This window comes from Oncorhynchus gorbuscha, linkage group LG08, assembly GCF_021184085.1.
Source record: "Oncorhynchus gorbuscha isolate QuinsamMale2020 ecotype Even-year linkage group LG08, OgorEven_v1.0, whole genome shotgun sequence".
Lineage (NCBI taxonomy): Eukaryota > Metazoa > Chordata > Actinopteri > Salmoniformes > Salmonidae > Oncorhynchus > Oncorhynchus gorbuscha.
Window position 1 is genome coordinate 63300325 of NC_060180.1, and position 10586 is coordinate 63310910.

Below are 10586 nucleotides of genomic sequence, written 5' to 3' on the forward strand. Positions count from 1 at the left end.
GGGGAAGTGTGTGTCTGACCAACACTGTCCCAGAGCTTGGGGGAAGTGTGTGTCTGACCAACACTGTCCCAGAGCTTGGGGAAGTGTGTGTCTGACCAACACTGTCCCAGAGCTTGGGGAAGTGTGTGTCTGACCAGCACTGTCCCAGAGATTGCAGCGGCAGGTGCGCAAGACAAAACATTAACAGCATCATAGCATAGGTATCGATGAATCGTTGTGACATATGAAATAGGAGTGATGGTGTAATCAATGTGTAATGACTACGTACAAAATTGTTGAACATGTTAAATTATTATGTGCAATCATATTCAGGTCCTGATTGGTAACAAGCTTATTTGACGCGTCAAATAGTGTTATTTGACATATGTCTTTTTTGACACGTAAAGACCCAAATTATGTTCCATAGAAAAGTACTACTGCTATCTTGTTTCAAAACTATGAACCTTGGAAAGTATTATTGGCTGCTCCAACTGTATTCACAAGTATAAAAACCTCACCATATGCAGTACTGTATGCTACTGAAAATTGCTTGTAATGAGTTGGTACGAACAGTCTATTTATATGTATTGGTAATGTAATTAAATGTACTTCTACTTACGACAGACTTTGAGATGTGTTCATGTCATTTGTCCCCGTGGAATGAAATCAGTCCGCGATGTACCTAGCCATGTGTTAAAAAAGCAACCGTCTTCACACGAGAGAACAGATTGGCAATCTTGTCACAGTGTCAAAGGTCTCCCTCCTGTGATTTCCAATGACTGCTAAATAAATCTCAAGCTCTAATTGCAAACACCCTTATGATTCACTGCTTAAAGTACTCCGATACTGCCTGGGGACTCCACCTAAGCATTATTTTCAACAAATTAAACATTTACATTTTTTCCAGCGTGTAGCCAATCTTGGCATTCCCCTACAGACAAATGAATCCCTCCGAGAGGGAGAGGCTGAATGGTGACTATAAAACTAATTTGTTCCCCCAATAATTAGGAATGACTGAGAACACCTCCCCCCAAACCCCTCCATCACCACTCATGTTATTGCGATGGTGACGTTTCCATGGCGACCCATTCCCCTCTTCTCATTTCCACCTCCTCCTTTCACCTGAACGCCTCACAGAGTGCCCCGTGTTCGCCTTAGAGTCATGTGCTTGATATCGTTAAGGTTGTTCTCCAACTTCACACAGCTCTGGAGAAAGAGAGGGGTGAGTGCGAGAGAGAGAGAGAGAGAGAGAGAGAGAGCAAGAGAGAGAGAGAGAAAGAGAGGGAGAGAGAGAGAGAAAAACAGAGAGGAAAAGAGAGAGATAGAGAGATATATCAGATACTGTAGATGACGAGTCCATCCCAAGAAACAGAAGCAGAAGAAATACTATAAAATCTGAACGCATTGCGTACTTATTCATTATAATGTACCGTAGCAATGGAATGCGGTTTTATATATGACCTTTTAGGATGAGTACACCACTGAGTAATGCACTATAGCCAAAGATACAGGCCTCTTATAAATTTCTGTTTCAAATAAGGATGATTAATTTGAGCTATTTAACACAGTAACGCGACACGGTTTACATTATCTGAAGGGAATCTATAGGGATCCGTTTTATAACGTCGACAATGTTCACCATAAGCTGTTTCCTTTATTTAATAACCTAACACAGTTCAGGCCTATACACTGTTCACTGACTTTATCCTCTTAATGATGCGCAATGGGAGAGTAAATACAGCCAGCACAGTAGGCCCATTTTAGATTAAAGAGAAGGGAAGTATTTGGGAAGGGAGTGGAGAGTGGAGGGGAGTTGGATAGGGAGTGTGGTGGGGGACTTTATAAAGCTAATGCATATATAATTTTATTTCACTTGCCTCCACCATCAAACACACCTTGGGGCACGCTGATAATTGATATGTACTTTTAAATGCCGATATAAAAAATATCCCTATCTCACATTTTGTATGTAATATATTGAGCTTCAAATCTAAACCTGCCTCACCGAAAGCCCATTCTTGTGGGAAGCTGCTATAGACCACCAAGTGCTAACAATTAGTATCTGGATAATGTGTGATTTGCTTGATAATGTGCATTCGGAAAGTACTTTTCACACATTTTATTATGTTACAGTCTTATTCTAAAATGTACTCAATAATTTTTCCCCCTCATCAATCAACACACAATACCCCATAATGAGATGTTAAAAACAGGTTTGTAGACATTTTTGCAAATGTATTACAAAAACAACTGTCACGCCCTGACCGTAAATTGCTTTGTATGTTTCTATTTTTAGTTTGGTCAGGGTGTGATGTGGGTGGGTATTGTATGTTGTATGTCTAGGTGTCGTGTTTCTATGTTTAGGCCTGGTATGGTTCCCAATCAGAGGCAGCTGGTTATCGTTGTCTCTGATTGAGAACCATACTTAGGCAGCCTGTTTCCCCACTATGGATGTGGGTAGTTGTTTTCTCTCTTTGTGTGTCTGCACCAGACAGAAGTGTTTCATTTTCGTTTCACTCTCTTTGTTATTTTGTTTAGTGTTTCTGTTCCAATAAATAACATGAACACTTACCACGCTGCACATTGGTCCGATCCTTCATACTCCTCATCAGAAGAGGAAGAAAACCACTAAAACGACAAAAAAATATCACATTTACATACAGTGAGGGAAAAAAGTATTTGATCCCCTGCTGATTTTGTATGTTTGCACACTGACAAAGAAATTACTAGTCTATATTTTTAATGGTAGGTTTATTTGAACAGTGAGAGACAGAATAACAACAACAAAATCCAGAAAAACGCATGTCAAACATGTTATTAATTGATTTGCATTTTAATGAGGGAAATAAGTATTTGACCCCTCTGCAAAACATGATTTAATACTTGGTGGCAAAACCCTTGTTGGCAATAACAGAGGTCAGACGTTTCTTGTAGTTGGCCACCAGGTTTTCACACATCTCAGTAGGGATTTTGTCCCACTCCTCTTTGCAGATCTTTTCCAAGTCATTAATGTTTCGAGGCTGATGTTTGACAACTCGAACTTTCAGCTCCCTCCACAGATTTTCTATGGGATTAAGGTCTGGAGATTGGATAGGCCACTCCAGGACCTTAATGTGCTTCTTCTTCAGCCACTCCTTTGTTGCCTTGGCATTGTGTTTTGGGTCATTGTCATGCTGGAATACCCATCCGCGACCTATTTTCAATGCCCTGGCTGAGGGAAGGAGGTTCTCACCCAAGATTTGACGGTACATGGCCCCGTCCATCATCCCTTTGATGCGGTGAAGTTGTCCTGTCCCCTTAGCAGAAACACACCCCCAAAGCATCATGTTTCCACCTCCATGTTTGACGGTGGGGATGGTGTTCTTGGGGTCATAGGCAGCATTCTCCTCCAAACACGGCGAGTTGAGTTGATGCCAAAGAGCTCCATTTTGGTCTCATCTGACCACAACACTTTCACCCAGTTGTCCTCTGAATCATTCAGATGTTCATTGGCAAACTTCAGACGGGCATGTATATGTGCAGGAATGCAATCCTTCACGGCGTAGTGTGTTACCAATTGTTTTTTTGGTGACTATGGTCCCAGATGCCTTGAGATCATTGACAAGATCCTCCTGTGTAGTTCTGGGCTGATTCCTCACCGTTCTCATGATCATTGCAACTCCACAGGGTGAGATCTTGCATGGAGCCCCAGGCTGAGGGAAATTGACAGTTATTTTGTGTTTCTTCCAATCGCACCAACTGTTGTCACCTTGGCGATGGTCTTGTAGGCCATTCCAGCCTTGTGTAGGTCTACAATATTGTCCCTGACATCCTTGGAGAGCTCTTTGGTCTTGGCCATCGTGGAGAGTTTGTAATCTGATTGATTGATTGCTTCTGTGGACAGGTGTCATTTATACAGGTAACAAACTGAGACTAGGAGCACTCCCTTTAAGAGTGTGCTCCTAATCTCAGCTCGTTACCTGTATAAAAGACACCTGGGAGCCAGAAATCTTTCTGATTGATAGGGGGTCAAATACTTATTTCCCTCATTAAAATGCTAATAATTTTTATAACATTTTTGACGTGTTTTTCTCTGGATTGTATTGTTGTTATTCTGTCTCTCACTGTTCAAATAAACCTACCATTAAAATTATAGACTGATCATTGCTTTGTCAGTGGGCAAACGTACAAAATCAGCAGGGGATCAAATACTTTTTTCACTCACTGTAAGTATTCAGACCATTTACTCTGAATACGTATGCAGCCAAAGGTGTTGAAGCACCTCAAGTCTTTTATCATATGAGGCTACAAGTGAGGGCACACCTGTATTTGGGGAGTTTCTCCAATTTTTCTCTGTAGATCCTCTCAAGCTCTGTCAGGTTGGATGGGGAGCGTCGCTGCACAGTTATTTTAAGGCCTCTCCAGAAATGTTTGATCGGGTTCAAGTCTCGGCTCTGGCTGGGCCACTCAAGGACATTCAGAGACTTGTTCCAAAGCCACTCCTGCAATGTCTTGGCTGTGTGCTTAGGGTCTTGTCTTATTGGAAGGTGAACCTATTAAGACGAGGTGCTGGCTAGCGGAGTATAAACTTGAAAATAAAAGAGAGCCGCACACTCTAGGAGCTCAGATGCAAAAATGTAATACCAACGTTTTGACAGCCAAGCTGTCTTCATCAGGGTATAATCACAAACACTGCGGGATGACTTGTTTATATATTTTGACACAGGTGTCTGTAATCATGGCCAAGAGTGGCCTAATATCATTGGTTAATAATCAAATATTAAAATGTCATACAAAGAACAGCATACAAACAACAAATGGACAGCATACGCTCATAGATTAATTTAACTACACAAGTTTACAAACAATTACAATGGCAAAGTCACAATAATCACAAGAATGGCTTCAGATCAAAGTCTACGTTGAAACCGAAGGGCGCAAGGGTCTTTAAATTAAAGATCCAGGCAGCCTCTCGTTTTAACAATAAATTATCAAGGTCACCCCCTCTCCTAGGGAGGGTGACATGTTCGATGCCAATGTAACGCAGAGACGAAATCGAGTGGCCTGCCTCCAAGAAGTGGGCCGCAACTGGATATGTAAAGTTTTTACACCTAATGGTGCTACGATGCTCTGAGATACGTACTTTTAATTCGCGCTTCGTTTTACCTACATCATTTTTACCACAAGGACAAGTTATAAGATAAATAACTGCCTTAGTAGAGCACGTAATAACACCTTTTATTGGGATTGAGCACTCCGGAGCAGGTTTTTATCAAAGATCTCTGTACTTTGCTCCGTTCATCTTTCCCTCGATCCTGACTAGTCTCCCAGTCCCTGCCGCTGAAAAACATCCCCACAGCATGCTGCTGCCACCACCATGCTTCACCGTAGGGATGGTGCCAGTTTCCTCCAGACAGGACACCTGGCATTCAGGCCAAAGAGTTCAATCTTGGTTTCATCAGACCAGAGAATCTTGTTACTCATGGTCGGAGTGTACTTTAGATGCCTTTTGGCAAACTCCAAGCGGGCTATCATGTGCCTTTTACATAGGGGTTTCTTCCATCTGGCCACTACCATAAAGGCCTGATTGGCGGCGTACTGCAGAGATGGTTGTCCTTCTGGAAGAAGGAAGAAGAAGAACACTGGAGGTCTGTCAGAGTGATCATGGAAAAAGTACCCAATTATCATACTTGAGTAAAAGATTGAAAATGACTAAAAGTGAAAGTCACCCAGCACACTTCAACACTCAGACATAATTTACAAACTAAGCATTTATGTTTAGTGAGTCTGCCAAATCGGAGGCATTAGGGATGACCAGGAATGTTCTCTTGATAAGTGTGTGATTTTGACAATTTTCATGTCCTGCTAAGCATTCAAAATGTAACTAGTACTTTTGGGTGTCAAGGAAAATGTAAGGAGTAAAAGGTACGTTATTTTCATTAGGAATGTAGTGAAGTAAAAGTAAAAGTTGTCAACAATATAAGTAGTAAAGTACAGATACCCCAAAAAACTACTTAAGTAGTACTTTAAAGTATTTTTAATGAAGTACTTTCCACCACTGACATCGGGTTCCTGGTCAGCTCCCTGACCAAGGGCTTTCTCCACCGATTGCTTAGTTTGGCCAGCGACCAAATTAATACAAAATGAAAAGCTGAAATGTCTTGAGTCCATAAGTATTCAACCCCTTTGATATGGCAAACCTAAATACATTCAGGAGTAAAAAGTATTTTAGAAGTCTCATAATAAGTTGCATGTGCTCAATCTGTGTGCAATAATAGTGTTGGACATGATTTTTGAATAACTACCTCATCTTTGCACTCCACACATACAATTATCTGTAAGGTCCCTCATTCTATCAGTGAATTTCAAACACAGATTCAACCACAAAGACCTGGGAGGTTTTTCAATACCTCGCAAAGAAGGACACCTATTGGTAGATGGGTAATAAAAAACAGACACTGAATATCCTTTTGAGCCTGGTGAAGTTATCAATTACAATTTGGATGGTGTATCAATACACCCAGTCACTACAAAGATACAGGTGTCCTTCCTAACTCAGTTGCCGGAGAGAAAGGAAACCCCTCAGGCATTTCACCATGAGGCCAATGGTGACTTAAAAACAGTTACAGCGTTTAATGGCTGTGTTAGGAGATAACTGAGGATGGATACATAACATTGTAGTTACTCCACAATACTAACCTAATTGAGAGTTAAAAGAAGGAAGCCTGTACATAAAAAAAATATTCTAAAACATGCATCCTGTTTACAACAAGGCACTAAAGTAATACTGCAAAATAAATTTGGCAGTGATATCATCATCAGTGATATGCACAGGGAGGAACGTTAAGCTTTTGACCTTCTCCACTGCTGCCCCATCAATGTGGGTGGGGGCGTGCTCTCACTGCTGTCTCCTGTAGTCCGCGATCAGCTCCTTTGTTTTGTTGACGTTAAGGGAGAGGTTATTTTCCTGGAACCACTCCACCAAGGCACTCACCTCCTCCCTGTAGGCTGTCTCGTCATTGGTGGTTATCAGGCCTACCCCTGTTGTGTCGTCTGGAAGCTTAATGATTGTGTTGGAGACATGTGTGGCCACGCAGTCATCGGTGAACAGGGAGTACAAAATGGGCTGAGCATGCACCCCTGTGGGGCTCCCGTGTTGAGTATCAGCGTGGCAGAGATGTTGCTGCCTACCTTCACCACTTGGGTTTGGCCTGTTAGGAAGTCCAGGACCCAGCTGCACAAGGAGGGGTTCAGACCCAGGGCCTTGAGCTTAGTGATGAGCTTGGAGGGTATGGTTTTGAAAGCTGAGCTGTCGTCGATGAAAAGCATTCCTACAAGTAGGTACTCCTCTTGTCCAGGTGGGATAGGGCAGTGTGCAGTGCAATGGCGATTGCATCATCTGTGGATCTGTTGGGGATGAATGCAATCTGTAGTGGGTCTAGGGTGTCAGGTAAGATGGGGGTTATATGGTCCTTCACTAGCCTCTCAAAGCGCTTCATGATGACAGAAGTGAGTGCTATAGTGATAGTCATTTACTTCAGTTACCTTCACTTTGTTGGGTACAAGAATGATGGTGGACATCTTGAAGCAAGTGGGGACAACAAACTGGGACAGTGAGAGATTGAATCTGTCCGTAAACACTCCAGCCAGCTGGTCTGCGAAAGCTCTAGGTACTCAGCTTGGGATGCTGTCTGGGCTGGCAGCCTTGCGAGGGTTACCATTAAAGGCTGCATTAACAGTACTTAAATTGTGCTGATTATATTAAAAGCGGGCATGTTTGTGCTTTAGGATGAACTAATAATAATGTGTATGGGAAAATCAACACAAAAACCCACCATGTGTTCCCGTTCTGGCAGATCGCTGCTCCCGCTCCCTCATTCCCTTCCCTCAGGGTACTCAGATTAGTCTACATATTGTAATCAGCTGTATTTGTCTCCTTCTAACATGAATTGTTGAGGGGAAAGGATGTCTATCATCCAGCCTCCATCTCCCTAGGTACAATGAGGGGGGCAGGGGGGGTGATAATACTTATCCTGTGGGGTCCTGCTATTGCTAAGCTATCCTACAGCATGTGGAGATCTTCTTCCTCTTCCCATGTGCATTACACTTCCTCCCCCCACCAACCTTTCCCTCTGACCTCTTAGACAGCACAATGAGTACACTGCGAGTCAGCCTTATTAGACGAAGCCCTTACAAAACCAACACCTCAGTGACATTTCATCCGGGGTTACGAAGAGGCACAAGCTTTCATTAAGAAACCTTGCCAATGCCAATTTAGGGTGTTGAGAGGGAAGCAAGGTGGACAGTTGAAAAGTCCTTTATGATTTAGGACCTGCATCTGGAAAGTCTTCTGACATGTTAGCCAAGCTCATTTGCGCTATACAATGCAACATAATTACAATTCCAATTACAACCGCCCGCCACGGTCGCCACAGGGATAACCATTGACATTTTCGCTCGAAATTACCAGTTGCATTTATATTCTGCATAGGATTTGTCTAATCCAACATCTAGGGACTCTATTATTATTAATTAGACAAAATGCTTAGTGTTGGGAATTGCCGACATATTTAAGCAGCTTATTAATATGCAGTCTCTGGTAACAAGTTTTTTTTGTATAGTAGAACACTTGCCACATGGTGTGGTGGGACGGGGGGGGCATTAAAAATATGCATTTGAATATGGTTAGAAGCCTCTGAAGCTGGATCTATGAGTCGATAACCAGAGGAAATGTGCAATATTAAACACATTTAGGGAAGCATCTGCTGGGCCTGGTCTTTCTGATTCATGTCCCATTGAAGCTGATACTGTTAATCAGCACTCCAAAAGGTTTCAATGAGGAAGGAAAAGGGAGTTGTGACATTTTGAATGATTGTGATATAAACGTAACTACAGCATCGGATCAGTTTTTTCTTCTCACTAAGTGACCTCTCCAAGGAAAACGCAGGGCCCTAGTTATTTTTGCCTGGGTCTAGATTTTTCCTGGTGTTGTCATTGGGTCAGGAAAAAATTCTGTCCGTAGAGATGAACATAATGATGAGTATAATGAAAAATGGGGAAGTGGGTACACATGACGGACTTCCATCACAGCTCTTCTCTGGGTTTCTATTCCTGCGTTTCTTCTCGTTCTTCTTCGCGGCCGTTGAGTAGATGGCAGCGTGGGTCTGCCCCCTCGGGTCCAGGGACAGGATACTATATGGCACTGTCACGCCTGCTCCCACTCTTCAGGCGCCAGGCTGCCCTGCATTACGAACTCCTGCCACCATCATTTATGCACACCTGCCTTCCCATTTATGCACACCTGCCTTCCCATTTATGCACACCTGCCTTCCCATTTATGCACACCTGCCTTCCCATTTATGCACACCTGTCACGCGCTTTAACGATATTGGACTCACCTGGACTCACTCAATCACCTGTTTATTACCTCCCCTATATGTGTTAGTTCCCCAGCTCTGTCCCTCACTGCTGCATTGTTTGTCATATGTCCATGTTACCCGTGCTCTGACGCTGTTCCTGTCTTGTTCTATGTCTGTTCCCAAATAAATGTCTGACTACCCGTACCTGCTTCTCCTGTCCGGCATCGGCTCTTATAGGCACATTGAACATAGCTCATTAACGTAGTGTGGTCTTATTGAACTAATACACTATTACAGCTTATTGTGAACTAGACAATGTCGATGCAACACCACAGAGGTCTCAGTATTGCGTGGGTTTGAGAGTAGTACAGAGAAGCAAATAAGAGAGGGCATTGAGGCACATACAGTAGGAATTGTTTTATGAAGAATCATCAATGGTAGGACGCAATTCTGATGTGTTTTAATATAGCATATGTTTTTCTTTAGGCTACATGTTTATGGAGAGAAAAATATATTTCTACACTCTGTACCTAATCATAAAGTCAATACTTGTATAAATGTTCACAGTGAAATGAAAGTTCACATGTTCCAGAAGGCATTCCTGTTCAAATGGCTTTTCTGGTCCTTCTGTAGCTCAGTTGGTAGAGCATGGCGCTTGTAACGCCAGGGTAGTGGGTTCGATCCACGGGACCACCCATACGTAAAATGTATGCACACATGACTGTAAGTCACTTTGGATAAAAGCGTCTGCTAAATGGCATATATTATTATTATATTATTATTATTATTATAAATGTCTAATGAGAGAAAATGTCCAATTGTGGCAAAACACCATCGGATTGTGACAACAACCTATGTTATCAAACAACACATTCATGTAATTCCTTTTTTATGACTAAACGTCAAGAAATAAAGTACCACCGAGGCCTAGTTCAGATAAGGAGGCAAATGCACTGTGAAAACAGAGACACATTGAGGCTGAATAGATTCTGATACTGCATTGCCTCCGGCTCTGAAACACAGCGCCCATTGATTCAAGTTGCCAGTCAAATTATCATGGTACGTTCAAGTCTTTCAAGACTGGCACAAATGTAAAGTAGGGTCCTCTGTTCTGAAGGCAAACACAATTAGCAACCAGTGCTAAATGAGGGAAAGGAGGGAAGGGGGGGTGGACCTGAGGAGAAAAGGAAACAGCCATTACCGGCACACTAATACTAATTTAATGCTCTTCGCAGTGTAAAGGGAAACCATGTCTGTATTCATTTCAGT

The 10586-nt window shown here is 42.5% G+C and overlaps 1 pseudogene; it reads right to left on the reverse strand.

Moving 5' to 3' along the window:
- LOC124040674 overlaps positions 1 to 9542 on the reverse strand; it is a 148447-nt pseudogene extending 138905 nt beyond the window's left edge.
- Positions 9543 to 10586: the final 1044 nt, after the last annotated feature.